This window comes from Oncorhynchus mykiss, chromosome 7, assembly GCF_057628025.1.
Source record: "Oncorhynchus mykiss isolate SJ-2025 chromosome 7, ASM5762802v1, whole genome shotgun sequence".
NCBI lineage: Eukaryota > Metazoa > Chordata > Actinopteri > Salmoniformes > Salmonidae > Oncorhynchus > Oncorhynchus mykiss.
Genome location: NC_143028.1, coordinates 50,314,425 through 50,336,112, shown reverse-complemented (window position 1 = coordinate 50,336,112; position 21,688 = coordinate 50,314,425). Strand labels below are relative to the sequence as shown.

The 21,688-nt window shown below is 43.3% G+C and overlaps 1 long non-coding RNA gene across 1 annotated transcript in view; it reads left to right on the top strand.

Annotated features, from left to right (window-relative positions):
* Window positions 1-20,930, top strand: part of LOC149982581 (uncharacterized) — a 338,493-nt gene extending 317,563 nt beyond the window's left edge. The window contains exon 3 of the long non-coding RNA XR_016497306.1: window positions 20,793-20,930. This is a non-coding gene — a long non-coding RNA (uncharacterized LOC149982581). The remainder of the gene's footprint in view (window positions 1-20,792) is intronic.
* Window positions 20,931-21,688: the final 758 nt, after the last annotated feature.

Here is a 21,688-nt window from a genome sequence, read left to right as displayed (position 1 = left end):
TGTGTTAGATTTTGCATAAGGAATAAATCAATGGAAGAGAACTATTTTAACTATTATAAAGTACCTTTATACAAGGCCACCTGTGGTCTGCTTCTGTCATGACTTCTGCCGAAGTCGATCCCTCTCCTTGTTCGGGAGGTGTTCGGCAGTCGACGTCACCGTTCTTCTAGCCATCACTGATCCATTTTAAATTTTCCATTTGTTTTGTCTTGTCTTCCTTCACACCTGGTTCCAATCCCATCAATTACATGTTGTGTATTTAACCCTCTGTTTCCCCTCACGTCCTTGTCGGAGATTGTTTTGTTTGTTTGTATGTTTGTGTATTATGTATTGGTGCGCGACAGGTTCTTGTACCCACTTTTATTTATGTTGTATTTTGGTTTTGGAGTTTTGTTAAATGTATTAAACGACTCCATTTATACTTAGTTGGATTCTCCTGTGCCTGACTTCCCTGCCACCTACACACACGTTGTTGCAGCTTCTATCTTAGAAAGAGAGACTAAAATTCTCGAAAGCCGTAGTGTGGAATGATATGGCTTAAAAATGTACTCTAAACATTATTAAATTGGATTAAATACATAAACAAACAATTTCACACTTCATTAAAAGTTACTAACTTATGAATACAGTCTTCTTCTGGTGTCTGCCTCTTTCAAACAATGTCATGCTCCAATTACAGCCCTACTGGTTCCAAGATAACAGGGAAGAACATGAAGAAAACCCGGATAATGTTGCTAAGATCCCCTTTGAGTTGATTAAACACTTGTATCAATTAAAAACAAACAGGATAAATTGACCACAAATGCAATTTTGTGCTGAAATATGCCAGCAATCAAATAACAGTGGAAAGTAAGTAAGTATCATTTCAATTACAGTGTAAGCTGTCTAAACCGTAGGTCAAATCTGCATCTCCCTGGGAGAGGCCTGGGACTTGAACACAGGCGATTACGGAGGTAATTTGGATGAAAGCCCACTTGAGTTGGCCTGGCTCCCGTGATACTATCAGCTTTACAATTAACCAACACAAACAGATAACCTCTACATCTCCGCTAGCAGTAACACTTCTAATCGCCTGCTGCTGCTCTGGCTGCCTGACACACACACACCACCAAACACACGCACGCACGCACTTACACACACACACCAAACACATGCACGCACACACACACACACCGACAAAGCCGAAATACACTGCAGGGATTTCTGTCCAATTAATATGCATGCAAAGCAATTTAGAGGACAGCAAGATGTTTTTGTCTGGCTGCTCTGGGGTAATTGAACTCCTCTGTCTCTCTCTCCACAACACTGGGATTGAGGGAGCGAAGGGAAAGAGATGAGATGAGAAAAGTGGAGAAAAGTGAGAAAAGTGGAATGGATTTCTTGATTAAAACTAGCCTTTTCCCCCTCTTTTGTGCATTCAGGCATGTGGTACTGTAGCTACAAACACACAGCAAACATGCAGGGAATCTATATGTCCTAATACAGACACAGGCATCGTCGTTAATTCCCTTCATTAGCCTACTCCTCCCATGCAAAGATTTCATTTGTGGTGATCTTTTAGCTGGCTGCTGCAGGAACAAATTAAATGGACAGTTATTTCTCCGCACGCCGACATCTCTGTGATTCACATCTGACTATCCCGACTTTTACACACTGCTCAATAAATCAACAACTACACACACACACACACACACACACACACACACACACACACACACACACACACACACACACATACTGACGGACCATCAAACAGGACCTTTCTCTCTCTCTCTCCCTCTCTCTCTCTCCCACTCTCTCTCAATTTCAATTAAATTTAATTTAAAAACAGGTGAAGTAGATAATAAACAACAAACAACAAAAGTGAAATAAAGTGAAATAAAATATAAAAATGAACAGTAAACATTTTACTCATAAAAGTTCAAAAATTTCAAATATAATTTATACCTACCATAGGAGTCCCTTCGAAGCCTACCATTGACTATGTACATACCCAGCGTCCGACTGAGCTGCAGGAGTTGTGACCTGTTTTCGTTGGTTATGTTGTCATAGTTGTGCCTAGGGGGGCATATGGGGGAGGGAATGTTGTCACCTGCAGGCAGGTGTTTGTCCCCCTCTGTGCTGAGGGTGTCAGGTTCTTGTCCGGTTCTGGCATTTAGGTCGCCACAGACTAGTACATGTCCTTGGGCCTGGAAATGATTGATTTCCCCCTCCAGGATGGAGAAGCTGTCTTCATTAAAGTATGGGGATTCTAGTGGGGGGACATACTGTAGGTAGCACACAGGAGGACATTTTTCTCTGTTAAGATCATTTTCTTTTGAATTTCTAGCTAAATGTAAAATATTCCTGTTTTGAATTATTCCATGGAATGAGTCAGGTGTGCTCTATACCAAATTAGCATACCCCCTGAATCCCTTCCCTGTTTCACACCTGGTAGTTTGGTGGATGGGACTACCAGCTCTCTGTAACCTAGAGGGCAACCAGTGGGTCCGTCTCCTCTATACCAGGTTTCTTGCAGGATGACAATGTCTTTATTACCAATTTCTTTGGTGAAGTCCAGATTCCTGCTCTTTAGGCCAAAGGCAGATGACCTCAGGCCTTGGATATTCCAGGATGAGATAGTGAAGGCTTTGTGTTCCATGAAGTGTCCATTGTTGTTGGTCTTGTGGTTTGGACTCAGGCCAGTAAGTGTGAGCAGAGCCTGCTGAGCATCTGGTACATGCCATTGGCCAGTGTAAGAGCGGGGGTTGGGCCTGTTTGCCCAATCACTGCCTGGGCGCATGTGTGACTTCCATGTTGAGGCCCGCTTTGCGGGGTTGGGCAGGAGGGGCATAGGTCTGATCTGAGGTGGCCTAAATGGGGTGTGGGCATGGTAGACTTGTGGGGTTGTTGATTGGTTGGGGTGAGGGTGTGGATGTGGCTGGTGGTGCTGTGGTCTGGATGTAAGTCCTCTTGGCGTGGGTCCTCTGTGTAGGTCTGGGCGGGGTGTGTACTGATCTGTTGGTCCTGTGTGAAGTGTTGGGGATACGTTTAAATCACTCCCTTCAGTGCTGTGGCCAAACACACACTCTCTCTCTCTCTCCCTCTCTCTCTACCTCTCTCTCTACCTCTCTCTCTCCCTCTCTCTACCTCTCTCTACCTCTCTCTACCTCTCTTCTTCTGATTAACAGAATGGGCTATTCACTTTTTTGGAATGACAGAGAATAACTATTATGCATTCCTTCATACATTATCATCCTGTAAGTACGTGCTCTGCTGCACTTTCTTTACCACAGGCTGCAAGCCACTACAGCAGAGTTGTTATGGTAAGGAGAATGAAGAAACACACACACACAAACACACACACCACACACCACACACACCACACACACCAGCTGCTGCTACTGTCTATTATCTATCCTGTTGCCTAGTCATGTTACCCCTACCTACACTGCCGATTTTGCAGGTTTTCCTACTTACAAAGCATGTTGAGGTCTGTCATTTTTTTAAATCATAGGTACACTTCAATTGTGAGAGACGGAATCTAAAACAAAAATCCAGAAAATCACATTGTATGATTTTTAAGTAATTAATTTGCATTTTATTACATGACATAAGTATTTGATTCATCAGAAAAGCAGAACTTAACATTTGAAACAGAAACCTAAGTTTGCAATTACAGAGATCATACGTTTCCTGTAGTTCTTGACCAGGTTTGCACACACTGCAGCAGGGATTTTGGCCCACTCCTCCATACAGACCTTCTCCAGATCCTTCAGGTTTCAGGGCTGTAGCTGGGCAATACGGACTTTCAGCTCACTCCAAAGATGTTCTTTTGGGTTCAGGTCTGGAGACTGGCTAAGCCACTCCAAGACCTTGAGATGCTTCTTACGGAACCACTCCTTAGTTGCCCTGGCTGTGTGTTTCGGGTCGTTGTCATGCTGGAAGACCCAGCCACGACCCATCTTCAATGCTCCTACTGAGGGAAGGAGGTTGTTGGCCAAGATCTTGCGATACATGGCCCCATCCATCCTCCCCTCAATACGGTGCCGTCGTCCTGTCACCTTTGCAGAAAAGCTTCCCCCAAAGAATGATGTTACCACCTCCATGCTTCACGGTTGTGATGGTGTTCTTGGGGTTGTACTCATCCTTCTTCTTCCTCCAAACACGGCGAGTGGAGTTTAGACCAAAAAGCTCTATTTTTGTCTCATCAGACCACATAATCTTCTCCCATTCCTCCTCTGGATCATCCAGATGGTCATTGGCAAACTACAGACGGGCCTGGACATGCGCTGGCTTGAGCAGGGGGACCTTGAGTGCGCTGCAGGATTTTAATCCATGACGGCGTAGTGTGTTACTAATGGTTTTCTTTGAGACTGTGGTCCCAGCTCTCTTCAGGTCGTCGACCAGATCCTGCCATGTAGTTCTGGGCTGATCCCTCACCTTCCTCATGATCATTGATGCCTTTACGAGATGAGATCTTGCATGGAGCCCCAGACCGAGGGTGATTGACCGTCATCTTGAACTTCTTCCATTTTCTAATAATTGTGCCAACATTTGTTGCCTTCTCACCAAGCTGCTTGCCTATTGTCCTGTTGCCCATCCCAGCCTTGTGCAGGTCTACAATTTTATCCCTGATGTCGTTTCACAGCTCTCTGGTCTTGGCCATTGTGGAGAGGTTGGAGTCTGTTTGATTGAGTGTGTGGACAGGTGTCTTTTATACAGGTAACGAGTTCAAACAGGTGCAGTTAATACAGGTAATGAGTGGAGAACAGGAGGGCTTCGTAAAGAAAGACTAACAGGTCTGTGAGAGCTGGAATTCTTACTGGTTGGTAGGTGATCAAATACTTATGTCTTGCAATAAAATGCAAATGAATTACTTAAAAATCATACAATGTGATTTTCTGGATTCCGTCTCTCACAGTTGAAGTGTGCCTATGATAAACATTACAGACCTCTACATGCTTTGTAAGTATGAAAACCTGCAAAATCGGCAGTGTATCAGATACTTGTACACATCTACCTGAATCACCTCATACCTCTGCACATCGACTCTGTACTGCTACTCCCTTTGTATATGCTACTCCCTTTGTATACAGCCAGGTCCCCCATGATACATGCCAGTAGTTGAAGTTCATCCATGTCTGATTCAGAGTGTTTAATAGTCACATGTACATGGTTGCAGGTGTGACTGCATGGTAGAGTGAAAATATTAGCCCGACAGTATGCTCTCGATGATGCTCCTGTAGAATGCTGTGAGGGCCCTCAGGGACAAACTTGTTCAGCATCCTGAGGTTGAAGAGTCACTGTCATGCCTTCTTCACCATGATGTCCGTGTGGTTAGACCATTTCAGCTTACAGAATTCGAAGTTATTGAACATCTCCACGGCGGCCCCATTAATGAGGTTGAGGGTGTGTCCAGCCTGGTTCCTCCTGAAGTCCGCAATCATCTCCACTTTCTCCCTATACTTGTGTTTCGCCATCTTGATCGATCTGCGTAGGTCGTATTTGTGCTGTTTAATAGAAATATTGTCCCCGGTCACCTTGTCATGTTTATACATTAAGCAGCATCTCCCTCTTTCAGTTTTCCTATAAGGCTGCTATCATTCCACAGTTTTGGAATCGGGAACGTTTTGCAAGACAGTATCGTTATCACCAATCAATTATTTATTTATTTTACATCCGGTGACTGAGTCAACGTATTCATTGATGTTATCAGTGGAGGCGACCCAGAATTTATTCCATTCCACATGATCAAAACAGTCTTAGAGAGTAAATTATGATTGGTCGTACCAACACTGGATGCCGGGAGATAGCATGGAAACTGGCCAATATGGGCAATAGTGAGCGCTGTTACCTTCAAGTAAGTTTCGGTTTTGCTAGGGCATTATGGATGGGAATGGTGGGTGGGTGGGTGGGTGTAAGCACCTGCCTCGGGTACCAAAGGTTGAATGTTTGAATCCAGCGAAAGACAGTTGTTTCTGAGATCTTTGTTTTAAGCCTATCCCAAACCGTTACCCTTACCTTAACCATTCAGAGTTAATGCCTAACCTTAAGATTTCTGAATTAAAGGTTGCATGTATGAATTCAGCGACAGAAATATGTCTTTAAGAATATGGTTTAAAGCCAATCCCAAACCTTAACCCTTACCTTTCAGAGTTAATGCTGAACCTTAAGATTTCAGAGTTAACACCTCAACTTAATCTAAACCATTTCAAACTTTGACTTTTGGAACAAATATCGAGATTTAGATATTGAGAAACATGGATGAATGTCTAAATCTGACGTCAGACTGTGAGAGCTTGTTGGTACCAGTTGAAGTCGGAAGTTTACATACACTTAGGGTGGAGTCAATAAAACTAGTTTTTCAACCACTCCACAAATTTCTTGTTAACAAACTATAGTTTTGGCAAGTCGGTTAGGACATCTACTTTGTGCACGACACAAGTAATTTTTCCAACGATTGTTTACAGACAGATTATTTCACTGTTTCACCAATCCAGTGGGTCAGAAGTTAACATACACTAAGTTGACTGTGCCTTTAAACAGCTTGGAAAATTCCAGAAAATGATTTCATGGCATTATTAGTTTCTGATAGACTAATTGATATTATTTGAGTCAATTGGAGGTGTGCCTGTGGATGTATTTCAAGGCCTACCTTCAAACTCAGTGCCTCTTTGCTTGACATCATGGGAAAATCAAAAGAAATCAGCCAAAAGCTAAGAAAAAATATTGAAGACCTCCACAAGTCTGGTTCATCCTTGGGAGCAATTTTCAAACGCCTGAAGGTACGACGTTCAGCGGTACAAACAATAGTACGCAGGTATTAACACCATGGGACCACACAGCCGTCATACCGCTCAGGAAGGAGACGCTTTCTGTCTCCTAGAGAAGAACGTACTTTGGTGCAAAAAGTGCAAATCAATCCCAGAACAACAGCAAAGGACCTTGTGAAGATGCTGGAGGAAACAGGTACAAAAGTATCTATATCCACAGTAAAACTAGTCCTATATTGACATAACTTGAAAGGCTGCTCAGCAAGGAAGAAGCCACTGCTCCAAAACCGCCATAAATATGCAATAATAAACAATAATAGAACTGTTTGGCCATAAAAACACTGTTATGTTGGGAGGAAAAAGGGGGAGGCTTGCAAGCCGAAGTACACCATCCCAACCATGAAGCACGGGGGTGGCAGCATCATGTTGTGGGGGTGCTTTGCTGCAAGACGGACTGGTGCACTTCACAAAATAGATGGCATCATGAGGTAGGACAATTATGTGGATGTATTGAAGAAATATCTCAAGACATCAGTCAGGAAGTTAAATCTTGGTCGCAAAGGGGTCTTCCAAATGGACAATGACCACAAGCATAATTCCAATGTTGGGGCAAAATGGCTTGAGGACAACAAAGTCAATGTATTGGAGTGGCCATCACAAAATACTGACCTCAATCCCATGGAATATTTGTGGGCAGAAGTGAAAAAGCGTGTGCGAGCAAGGAGGCCTACAAATCTGACTCAGTTACACCAGCTCTGTCAGGAGGAATGGGCCAAAAATCACCCAACTTATTGTGGGAAGCTTGTGGAAGGCTACCAGAAACGTTTGAACCAAGTTAAACAATTTAAAGACAATGCTACCAAATACTAATTGAGTGTATGTAAACTTCTGACCGACTGGAAATGTAAAAGCTGAAATAAATCTTTCTCTCTACTATTATTCTGACATTTCACATTCTTAAAATAAAGTGGTGATCCTAACTGACCTAAAACAGGGAATTTGTACTTGGATTAAATGTCAGGAATTGTGAAAAACTTCCGACTTCAACTGTATGTTGTCATGTTATTTTTTACTCGTTATTGTTATTCGTTATTCACTGTTTATTTATTCCTTGTGTCACTACTTTTACATATATTTTTCTAAAATCTTAAGCTCTGCATTGGTGGATAATTGCCCGTATCAAAGCATTTCATTGTTAGTCTACAACTGTTTTTTACAAAGCATGTGACAAATAACATTTGATTTGATTTGACACACACAGCAAGGCACTCAGCACACAAAGCAGACAGAGTTGTGAAGAGCAGTATCATTGTTTGACTTTGCAACAAAAGATGTCTAATCAGATGGATTTAACTGGCAGGTGAGATGTGAGTGTGGAAGGAACGGGGTAGAGGAGGAGGCATAGAGAGAGAGACGGCTAGAGAATATAAAAGACATATGAAAAGAAAGGAACAGCAGCAGGCCTATCTCTACCTCCCACCTTCCCTGTCAGTCTTCCACCCCCCTTTCCTCTCCTCTGTTTCTATACCTAATTAAACCAATCGTCAGTTTCAATTAGCCAGCCTTTCTCCCCCTACACGTCTTGATGCTAAAACTAATTAGTCAATTAGCCAATTAACATGTGAGCAGGTCTTTGTGTTAACAAGGCTTTTACAAGCGGTAGTAACCCTGAAGTAATGACAGACAGTCAGTCTGCTGCAGCCATCTGGGGAACACTTTATACACTGATCCTACACACACACACATGGTGACTTTCTGCTCTGTCCTACGCAGCACTTGACTCTCTTTCAGGCACCAGTTCACAAATCAAACCTATTTGTTTTGTACAGTATAAACATAGACATACACATGCTTAGATAGTGTATATACACACACGCACGCACACACACACGCGCACACACACACACACACACACACACACACACACACACACACACACACACACACACACACACACACACACACACACACACACACACACACACACACACACACACACAGTGGTTGTCGGTCCAGCTATAATAATGTGTGTCTGTTCTCTGTCTCCTGTATAAATTACTGAGAGAGTCGTTGTAATGGTTTCTGCTTCAAATAAACACACCCTGAAACACAGATCCCTGCTTCCCCCTGCCCTAAATCATATCTGATAATAGACTACAGTACATTTCCAAACTGCCAATGGATCTGTGTGTGTTTGACAGAGAGAGTGAGAGAGAGAGAGAGAGAGACTGTGTCAGTGTTGTGTGAGTTTTGATACACGCCATGTCTCCTCCATCCCAGACACAACAGCTTCCTCACAAAGTTGGTTGGCTGCAGCGAGGGAGGAGGGAGGAGTGATAAGTTGATAAGCGGGAGCGGAGAGATGGGGAGTTATGGGTGAGGGAATAAAGTGGGTGCTGTTATGGGTGAGGGTATGGGGAGGGAGGAGATGATGGGATATTTTGGTTTGAGGGGGAGAAGGGGGAAGAGTGGGAGGAAGTCTCAGAAAGAGTTTATCTAGGAGCGGTCTCTGATTGTCAGCAAAGGGCCCAAAAAAGGACCTTTCATTTATATACATACACACACACAAAGCCCTGGCAGCAGAGTTCCCTGTCAGAAAGAGCGCTGGCCTCCTTGGGAAAGTTTATTTTCTTGTGCCGTAGCTCTAAACAATCCCTTAAAAGGGAGCACAAATGTTTATAGGCCTTCACAAACCAAACACACACACACACATACAGCGGAGAGAAAAAGAGGACAAGTGCTTCTGGTGAACAAGTGTGACAGAGGGATGAGGGGGAAGTGGAATGGGAGAAAAGTCTGACATAAACCAGGGATTAAATCACTTCAAACTATAACCGGAATTAGATTACCACAAAAACTAAACAACCCATAATTACATCAATCATGGTTGCGATTCAAACACATACAGTATATCACAGATGGGTGGGTGTGGCTTCATGTCAACATCCAATGGAAATGCCTGTGAGGTAACTAGTGTACTGTATTTTTGTTTAAGTCGCGCTAGGAAAAAACTTGGGAGGTGTGTGTGCCTTAACATGATGAAAGGAAGCCTCTTTGTGATGTACAATTCTTTGTGTTTTAAAGGCTTATTAAAAGCACTGCTCTCTGCCTCCTGAGCCACAGTGTTTTAGTGTAAACACACTCACCTTTTCTCCTTACATGGGCATGCTGCAGAAACACCACAGGCTGTTGATGTGCGAAGGTGTGTGTGTGGAGGTGCGTCATGTATGGGGCAAATATAACGTGTGTGTGTGTGTGTGCGCATGCGTGTGCGTCTGTGTGTGTGTGTGTGTGTGTGTGTGTGTGTGTGTGTGTGTGTGTGTGTGTGTGTGTGTGTGTGTGTGTGTACGTGTGTGTGTGAATGGGCCATTCTAAAAGGGTGAGTGGTACTCTAAGATGAAAAGCCAGGTGCTGTATAAACACCCCACTGGAACATTGGGCTTTACTGGGTCACACACACACACCCACATACAGACACACACCCATATACACACACACAGACACACACACACAAGTGAGCAAGAATGAGAGAGCTAGAGACAAAGAGAAAGGGAGAGAGGCAGCAAAAAATATATATACAGTTGAAGTCAGAAGTTTACATACACTTAGGTTGGAGTCATTAAAACTCGTTTTTTAACCACTCTACACATTTCTCTTAGGGCTAGGGTCCTTTTTCTGACGTGCCCAAAGTTAACTGCCGGTTACTCAGGCCCAGAAGCCAGGATATGCATTTAATTGGTATCATTGGATAGAAAACACTTTGAAGTTTGTAGAAATGTTAAAATTATGTATGAGACTATAACACAATTGATATGGTAGCCAAAAATTAAAAGAAAAACCAACCTGATTTTTTTTTTGAGATCCCATGCTCTTTCAATGGAAAACTATGGGTCCTATACAATTCCAGCTCTCAGATTGCAATTCCTATGGCTTCCACTAGATGTCAACAGTCTTTATTCAATGTTTCAGTCTTGTTTCTTCCAAAACGAGGAAGAATTTTGAGTTTTTGTACCAGGAGTCACAGTTGGATATCAGTCTGTGGATGTGCGACGAAAAGGACGCTCACTGGCTAATTCTACTTTTCTATTGAACATACTTCTTTCAGTATGAAATATTATAGTTATTTCCATTTTAGGGTACCTGAGGATTAAATAGAAACTTAATTTTACTTGTTTTAACAAAGTTTAGCGGTAACGTTTTGGATTCCTTTGTCTGCATGTTGAACGAGTGGATTACTGACATCGATGGCGCCGTCTAAACTGACTTTTTGGGATATAAAGATGGTATGCTTTCGCTGTAAAGCCTATTGTAAATCTGACAATGCAGTTAAATTAACAAGAATTTAAGCTTTTAAACGATATGAGATACTCGTATGTTCATAAATGTTTAATATAACTATTATTTATTTGAATTACGCGCCCTCCAAATTCACCCGGATGTTGTCGACAGGTGTGCCAGTGACGGGACGCCTAGCCCTAACGTAACAAACAATAGTTTTGGCAAGTCGGTTAGGACTTTACTTTGTTCATGACACAAGTCATTTTTCCAACAATTGTTTAAAGACAGATTATTTCACTTATAATTCACTGTATCATATTTCCAGTTGGTCAGTCTGTTTACAAACACTAAGTTGACTGTGCCTTTAAACAGCTCGGAAAATTCCAGAAAATTATGTCATGGCTTTAGAAGCTTCTGATAGGCTAATTGACATCATTTGAGTCAATTGGAGGTGTACCTGTGGATGTATTTCAAGGTCTACCTTCAAACTCAGTGCCTCTTTGCTTGACATCATGGGAACATCAAAAGAAATCAGCCAAGACCTCAGAAAATAATTGTACACCTCTACAAGTCTGGTTCATCCTTGGGAGCAATTTCCAAACGCCTGAAGGTGCCACATTAATATATACTATAACAATAGTACAGAAGTATAAACATCCATGGGACCACGCAGTCGTCATACCGCTCAGGAAGGAGACGAGTTCTGTCTCTTAGAGATGGACATACTTTGGTGCGAAATCAATCCCAGAACAACAGCAAAGGACCTTGTGAAGATGCTGGAGGAAACAGGTACAAAAGTATCTACATCCACATTAAAACGAGTCCTATATCGACATAACCTAAAAGGCTGCTCAGTAAGGAAGGATCCACTGCTCCAAAACCGCCATAAAAAAGCCAGACTACGGCACATGGGGACAAAGATCGTACTTTTTGGAGAAATGTCCACTGGTCTGATGAAACAAAAATAGAACTGTTTGGCCATAATGACCACCGTTATGTTTTGAGGAAAAAGGGGGAGGCTTGCAAGCCAAAGAACACCATCCTAGCCATGAAGCATGCAGGTGGCAGCATCCTGTTGTGGGGGTGCTTTGCTGCAGGAGGGACTGGTGCACTTCACAAAATAGATGGCATCATGAGGTAGGAAAATTATGTGGATATATTGAAGCAACATCTCAAGACATCAGTCAGGAAGTTAAAGCTTGGTTGCAAATGGGTCTTCCAAATGGACAATGACCCCAAGCATAATTCCAAAGTTGTCGCAAAATGGCTTGAGGACAACAAAGTCAAGGTATTGGAGTGGCTATCACAAAGCCCTGACCTCAATCCCATAGAAAAATTGTGGGCAGAGCTGAAAAAGCATGTGTGAGCAAGGAAGCCTACAAACCTGACTCAGTTACACCAGCTCTGTCAGGAGGAATGGGCCAAAATTCACCCAACTTATTGTGGGAAGCTTGTGGAAGGCTACCCAAAACGTTTGACCCAAGTTAAACAATGTAAACGCAATGCTACCAAATACTAATTGAGTGTATGTAAACTTCTGACCCACTGGGAATGTGATGAAAGAAATAAAAGCTGAAATACATTTTTCTCTCTACTATTATTCTGACATTTCACATTCTTAAAATAAAGTGGTGATCCTAATTGACCTAAAACAGGGAATTGTTACTAGGATTAAATGTCAGGAATTGTGAAAAACTGAGTTGAAATATATTTGGCTCAGGTGTATGTAAAGTTCCAACTTCAACTGTAGGTACATGTATAATATATCATCCAAACACTAAAAGTATCTGAACCTATCTGAAAGTGTATGTTCAGAAACACATATTATATCATAGGCCTTTAGAAGTATGATGTTATGAAAACGTTAATGAGATCTGTGGTTGACACTGAATGTCTGACACTCTATCTAAAGGGCCTTGTGGTCATGCATGGTACCACTTGTGTTTTACATGGTGAAACTATTCATTACTTTCAAAGTGATGACACAGAAAGAAACAGGACTTGCTTCTGACTGCACTGAGACGTTTTGAAGTTAGTTATCCCTATCTGAGTCCAGACACAGCAGAGGGCTGAGGTTCTAGTGTTTTTATAGCCTACAGAAAGCAGAGCCCCATTGCACTGGATAATGTCATGTTCTTCATGACACACACACACGCACACACACACACACACACACACACACACACACACACACACACACACACACACACACACACACACACACACACACACACACACACACACACACACACACACACACACACCGTCTGACACTGGAAGCTCTCAGGGCACTGAACACTCAGATTAGGAATGGATGACCATGACAAATGTACAGGTTTATCTCTTCTTACGCTCTCTTTCTTTCTCTCTCACTCTCTCTTTCTCCCCCTCTCTCTCTCGCTCTCTCTATACCGCCAGCTCAATGATACTTTTTCAATCCCACTCCCTCTCTCCCTCTAAGCTCTAGAGAGTCGGGGAGAGAATAGAACTGTGATTAAGTTGATACATTGCAGATAATAAAAACCTCCCGCTCCCTCTCTCTTCCTCTCTCTCTGCTTTGGGCAGTGTGGACGGGGCTAGTGAGACAGAAAAAGGATGGTTGGATGATTTGAAAAGACAAAGGTGACAGGGGTCATTTGAAGAATGTGTAAAAACAGATGTTCTACACACAGCCCCTCATATGGACTCCTGACTTACTGCTTAATGGAGCCATTCAAATCTCAGACAAGGATAAACTTGTTTTGAAATGCAACGATTTCATGAATATCTTGTTCAAAACATATCATAAGTTACTGCTTGATTCTGATAGTGCGGTCTTAAGAGGGAAGAGCTTTAGCTGAAATGTGGCCTGCCTCCATCAGAGTGTCTATGGCTAAGCATCAGTTTTACTGGGGGAGGTTGGCATGTTTTCCTGTGATTATTTCTGTTGTTGTTTTGTCTGACTTATTTTTATGAGCAGTAATGTTTGTCACTGTTTTTTAATAGCCTGTCTGAAGAACAACTGAATCCAAACAGCCTTCTAAAAGGCAGAAACATTAACGTCCAGACACTGACACTAAAAAGACGACAACACGCTGTTTCTGGTAAAGCAGCGTCCAGTGAGTCACTCTTCCTCTCTATTCCTCCCTCCGTCTTTTTATCACTCCTTCACTCACAGAGAGAAGACCGACACGCACGCACGCGAGAGAGAAGTCCCGTTCCTGGCCATTGCAGCTGTCTACATATTCTACCCTCAGATACTCTCTGCTCCAGTCACACTCTGTAGTAGCTATAGAAACTTGCTGTACACCATGTGTCCATTAGGCCAAACCACAGCCTTGTCTAACAGGGGAGAGAAGGGGAGAATGGGAGATGATGAGGGACAGAAGCAAAGGGGGGAGGGGAAAGAGATGGGGGAGAAGGGGAGAGGAAGTAGAGGGCTAAACGGAGACGTTAGCCCTGCCTCAGAGTGGAATCTAGACTGTTATTGGTGGAGTCAGAGGTAACATGATAAGGAGGGACGGTGCTGTACTGAAGGAAATCTCAATCATCACCTGCCACTCTCATTCTATAGTATCAATCATTGAGGCTTAAGGACACCCCGCTGTGACCGGGACCTAAACCTTAATCCTAACACCTAACCCTCTAAATGTTCAACCCAAAATGTATCCCTGACACCCACATTCATTGAGACATCTTACCTTAAACTCACAACAAATATGACACTGCAAAAGAGGGTTGAACACACATGCGCACATGCACACACGCACTCACACACACACACACAGAGAAAGAAGGAGATACATATACTAAATGGTCCAGTAGAAACCCTGGGGGAAATGGAGCGCTGCAGTGCTCTTCTCTTCTGCCAAGGAACACTTTGTTCCTGTACAACATAAACATTCTGATTTATCTCAACGGCCCTCATTCACTACAGCCTGCTCTCTTCCTCATCTCCTCTTTTTCACCAACCTCTCCTCTCCAGGTTATTACAGACAAACAGTATGTGTATGACACTGGGGAATCCCACTTTCCCACACAAACACTCACAACCAGGTCCCTACACACACAGACACATGAATGACAGGGGCTGGGGTTGAACATAGCGGGCTAAGTACAGGTCAGAAAGAGAGAGGCAGGAAGGGTGAGAGGGGAGAGAGAGAGGGGGGGAGCAAAAGGAGAGAGAGAAAGAAAGAGAGAGCAATAGATACAATTAAAGAGTGCCCATGATGCAGAACCAAGAATAGGACACACTTAACTCAGGATACTTGGACAGACAAGCCAACATTCTCTTTCTGTCTCTCTCTCTCTTCCCTCCCTCTCCCTGACATTCCTTTTATTCTCTCTCTCTCAGGACTGGAGTTTGATGGTTTCCGCTGATTCCGCCATCACAGGCAGACTGACAGTTGACATTTTCTCTTCTTTAATACATGTCTTGTTCCTTTCTTTTGCTATCCCCTCCTTAGATGGTCAAAGTATTGTCAAAGAGAGTGGGAGGGAGGGGGAGGGACTGAGGCCTCTCATACTCTTCATCCATCCCTGGTATTTCAAAGGGAGAGAGGGGAGTAAGGAGGAGAGGAGTGAGGCGTTGGGAGACCAGGTAGGGAGAGATGACAGGTACTGTACATTGATGTGTACAGTACATACAGTTGAAGTCTGAAGTTTACATACACCTTAGCCAAATATATTTCAACTCAGTTTTTCACAATTCCTGACATTTAATCCTAGTAAAAATGTCCTGTCTTAGGTCAATTAGGATCACCACTTTATTTTAAGAATCTGAAATGTCAGAATAATAGAAGAGAGAATTATTCAATTCAGCTTTTATTTCTTTCATCACATTTCCAGTGGGTCAGAAGTTTACATACACTCAATTAGTATTTGGTAGCATTGCCTTTAAATTGTTTAACTTGGGTCAAACGTATTGGGTAGCCTTCCACAAGCTTCCCACAATAAGTTGGGTGAATTTTGGCCCATTCCTCCTGACAGAGCTGGTGTAACTGAGTTAGGTTGTAGGCCTCCTTGCTCACGCACGCTTTTTCAGTTCTGCCCGCAAATTTTTATAGGATTGAGGTCAGGGCTTTGTGATGGCCACTCCAATACCTTGACTTTGTTGTCCTCAAGCTATTTTGCCACAACTTTGGAAGTATGCTTGGGGTCAGTGTCCATTTGGAAGACCCATTTGCAACCAAGCTTTAACTTCCTGACTGATGTCTCGAGATGTTGCTTCAATATATCCACATAATTTTCCTACCTCATGATGCCATCTATTTTGTGAAGTGCACCAGTCCCTCCTGCAGCAATGCACCCCCACAACATGATGCTACCACCCCTGTGCTTCACGTTTGGGATGGTGTTCTTTGGCTTGCAAGCCTCCCACTTTTTCCTCAAAACATAACGATGGTCATTATGACCAAACAGTTCTATTTCTTTTTCATCAGACCAGTGGTCATTTCTCCAAAAAGTATGATATTTGTCCCCATGTCCAGTTAAAAACCATAGTCTGTTTTTTTAATGGCGGTTTTGGAGCAGTGGATTCTTCCTTGCTGAGCGGCCTTTCTGGTTATGTCGATATATGACTCGTTTTACTGATACTCATAGCAGATGCTAAATACTCTCTTTCTCTCTCTCTCAATTCAATTAGCTTTATTGGCATGATGTAACAATGTACATATTGCCTAAGCTTACTTTGGATATTTACAATATGAACATAATTAAAATAATAATAATCAATATTGTCTGTCAACGGGACAACAGTAACAACAATAATCAAGACTTAAAATGACCATACACATAACAATAAGCATAGAGGACATGTTGGTCTGTCAGACACTGTCCCTCATCTTATGGCAGGCAGCAATATAGTGCGCTGCCAACCCACAGTTCTCTGCATCCTCCCCCAACAGGACGGGTAGCCTACTCTCATCAGAGAGGTCTTTGAAAGCATGTTTTATATTTTTGACAATTTGTCAGGAAATGCAGCTCTGTCTCAGGTTCTGCTGTGGTGCAGTCCCTCTCTCTCTCTCTCTCTCTCTCTCTCTCTCTCTCACTCTCCCTCTGAACTCTTTCTCTTTCTCTCTATTCTCGCTATTCTCTCTCTCTCCTTCACCCCCTCCTTTCCTGACCCCCTCTCCTTTTACTCTCTCCTCTCACACGTGTGAGGATTTCTGTGATGCGAGACACAGCCACTGTAATCGAATTTGTCCATGTGGAAAAACAATACAAGCTAGAAAATACTTAATGCCAGCTATTTTGTATACATGTCAGATTGTATGAGTGTAAAGCTAAATTGGGGCCATTTGCGAGATGGGGGAGAGGAGAGGAGAATGAAAGAAAGGGAAGAATGCACAGAGGCATGAATCCTGTTTGCATGTATACACAAAGCCCTGCAGGGTTATTTAGGGTGAAGGTGCTTATACCAGCTTTATGTCCACACACACACACACACACACACACACACACACACACACACACACACACACACACATGCACACACGCATGCACACACACAGGCACACACATGTTCATGAGATAGATGCAGAATTTCAACGCATAAAACCTTAATGTTCGTCTCATTCTCCGTACATGTAAGAGGAGGCTTCAGGTTTAGGTTTAGAACTGAAACAGTCAGAAGAGAATCCATCCTATTACCTCTGGAGGGAGACATTATGTCCAGATGATACACACTGAGAGGACGTTTACAACTCAAACCAGCCATGCTACACTCTCAGAGCTGCTGGCCCACTGGTTTGGTTATAACACTTTCTGATTCATGACTTCCACTGATTGTTTAGATAGTTCAAACACCAGGTTACTCAGTATTGAGAAGGAAAACCAGCAGACAAAGTGACCCTGGAGGACTAGACTTTTTACTTATTGACTTGTGGTGGAGACCTGATCAGATGCTGAGAGGGGAAATCACATTGACTCTGTAGAGAAATATACACCTGCTGACCAGCTGCCACAAAACTGATCACACACACACGGGCTTCACGGCTTAAATGGATCTGTTATAAGGCAGTGTGTGTGTGTGTGTGTGTGTGTGTTTGTTAGCTATCTTTGATAAGCACTGTCCAGTGTGTGTAAGATTGCTCTGAGGTCCCTGGACGGGGGTTAATAATGTTCAGTTTATGGATTAGGGATTAACTCTGAAATTGTAAGGTTAAGCATTAACTCTGAATGGTAAGGGTTAAGGTTTGGGATAGGCTGAAAACCTCAAAAACAACCTATTGCTGGATTCAAACTTGCAACCCTTGGAATCAGAGGCAGATGCTTACTCCCATCCGCTATCCCAGTCCACAATGCACTATCAAAACTAAAACCTACTTGAAGGTAACAGCGCTCACTGTTGCCCCTACTGACCGGTTTCCATGTCATCTCCCAACGTCCTCAGACATGGATGGACGTTGAATACTGACTTGTATCACGGGCGACCTGGCTGAGATTGGGGTTAATAATGACTTTAAAAGAGAAGGACACAGGGAATGAACAGACAGATTTATCAGTCTATTGGAGGAGGTGAGAGAGAATAAGAGGTGACGGCCCTGGGTATTGATGGTAGGAGTAGGAGGAGGAGAGACGGACCAGGAGAGAAAAAATTGGGAAGAAAGTGAGAAGGAGCAGAGGAGAGCTGGGGGAATAACTGACCTCTTTCTACCTCACATCAAAAGGAGTAACAGAGAGCGATAGAGAGAGAGAATCTGAAGTCAAATGTCTGTTTGCTGACGATCTGGTACTTCTGTCTCCAACCAAGGAGGGCCTACAGCAGCACCTACTGTAGATATTCTGCACAGATTCTGTCAGACATAGGACCTGTCTGTCAATCTTAATAAGAAAAAATGGTGTTCCAAAAAAGGTCCAGTTGCCAGGACCACGAATACAAATTCCATCTAGACACCATTGCCCTAGAGCACACAAAAACTATACATACCTCGACCTAAACATCAGCACCACAGGTAACTTCCACAAAGCTGTGAACGATCTGAGAGACAAGGCGAGAAGGGCCTTCTACTCCATGAAAAGGAATCTAAAATACTTGAATCAGTTATAGAACCCATTCCCCTTTATGGTTGTGAGGTCTGGGGTCTGCTCACCAACCAAGAACTCACAAAATGGGACAAAAACCACACTGAGTGTCTGCATGCATGACCATATTAGAGAGATATTATATTAGAGATATTATTTCCCTCATATTACACAGACCCACAAAGAATTCCAATTTTGATCAACTCCCATATCTACTGGGTGAAATACCACAGTGTGCCAGTACAGCAGCAATATGTGTGACCTTTTGACACAAGAAAAAGGCAAGCAGTGAAGAACAAACACCATTGTAAATACAACCCATGTTTATGTTTATTTATTTTCCCTTTTGTACTTTAACTATTTGCACATCATTACAACACTGTATATAGACATAATATGACATTTGAAATGTGTGTATTCCTTTGAAACTTGTGAGTGTAATGTTAACTGTTCATTTTTTATTGTTTATTTCACTTTTGTTTATTATCTATTTCATTTGCTTTGGCAATGTAAACATATGTTTCCTATGCCAATAAAACCCTTTGAATTGAATTGATTTGAGAGAGAGTGAGAGCGGGAGGGAGGGAGGGAGAGAGAGAGAGAGAGAGAGGTGGGGTTGTGTGTTGTTAGTCATCAATGAGAAAGATTACTACACATGTTTACCTCTCTTTTGCTTTCTCTCTCTCTAGAGGCCTCTAGCTCTCACTTTCTCTAGCCTATTTCTCCATCAGAAGAGGTCGTTCTCTCTTTCTGAGGATGTCCCACTCTCTCTCCCCTCTTTCTCTGCCATCCGTCTGTCCGCCCGTCCGTTCGTGGGATGTGTTAAAGCCAATCCCCTTATACATATTCATGATAGGAAGCTAGTAATTAGTGAACACCCCTCCCCACCGGACTCAGACACACACACGAACACACAAACACACGAACACACACACACACACTCGAACACACACACGAACACGAACACACACACACGTCGCCCTCATGCATATGGATAACCTTGGCCTGGCAATCAAAGACAGTGGCAGTGGAGGGCATTCCCCATTAACACACGCAGCCACGTTTGATGGCACAGATAACAGCCCTGCCACTCACACATACGCGCACACTCCTGAGCATGCAAAAACATGTAGACTCAGTATAGCCAGAGGGGAGAAGGGGATAGAGAGAAAGGATCTCTTTGGCTTTCTTCTCTCACATAGTGGTGAACCCACACACAAACACACACTGGCAACCTAGCGTCATTATTGCATCAGGCATGAAAAGGCCCACTGAGGCCTGTTCAAGAGCCTACCCTCCACTCTGTATCCGACAGACCCCCCCCCCCCCCCCCCCCATCCCCCTAAAACACACACACACAGCATACACACATTCACATGGAGCACAGGAAACTCACACATTGACACATATTTTGCCAGTAGTGAAATACAACTGATCCCCCTCACTGTAGTCCAGAAGGTTGTAGTAGCCACATGGGATAAAGTGGCAATAAGAAATGTGTGTTATTGCGTTTGTGTGTAAGTGTGTAAGTGTGTTTGTGTGAAAGTGTGTGCATGCACGTGTTTGTGTGAAAGTGTGTGTCCCCCGAACACTTACTGACTTCAAACAGAAAGACAGTTCGCAGCCAACAACACCAGCCAGGAGGATGAGAGGAGAGATGGAAAGAGGGAGGAGGAGGGAGAGAGGGACATGTCTCACTCTTCTGTCTATCTTTTCTTACCCCCTTTTTCTCCCCAATTTCATGGTATCCAACAGACTCAGGAGAGACGAAGGTCGAGAGCCATGCGTCCTCCGAAACATAACCCAACCAAGCCGCACTGCTTCCAACCCAGAAGCCAGCCGCACCAATGTGTCGGAGGAAACACCGTGCACCTGGTGACTTGGTTAGCGTGCACTGGACCCGGCCTGCCACAGAAGTCACTAGTGTGCGATGAGACAAGGATATCCCTATCGGCCAACCCCTCCCTAACCCCTCCCTAACCCGGACGACGCTAGGCCAAAGAGCCTGGGCTCGAACCCAGAGTCTCTGGTGGCACAGCTAGCACTGAGATGCAGTGCCTTAGACCACTGCACCACCCAGGAGGCCTCTTCTCTCTATCTTAACACAGATCTCCATATGACAGAGTCTGGGAGAGAGGGAGGGACAGGAAGGTAGGGGGAAGTGAGAGAGGTAGAAAAAAAGGAAGTAGGGAGAGAAGAGGAAGTGAAGGGAAGTAAAGAAGAAGTACCAGGATAATGATGATGAAGTTTGTCACACACACTGTTCTGTTTTATTGGTACATGTCACGTAGAGTAGGCCAAAAGACTAAACTGAAAAACCTAACCTCTATCAAATAAAAAGATGGCGGAGCCGAAAAAGTACTTCTGTGCTTCAGGGTGTTCATTTACATAGTGAATCCAGAAGGAAAACAACAGTACTGCCATCCAAAGTATACATTATGGGGACAGTTTAAAAACAATGCTCAACAATCCCCATCAACAGCTCAATCCAAAATGCCCCCCCCCCCCTTGAACTGAAAGAGAGGCTCCTTTTGTAGGGGAAGCCCCTCCCAGCAGAACATACCCAGCACTAATTAATTAAGCAATTACCTTCATCAAAGCCTACATTTTCCACTCAGCTTAACATAATGAATTATATACAATGCAACACG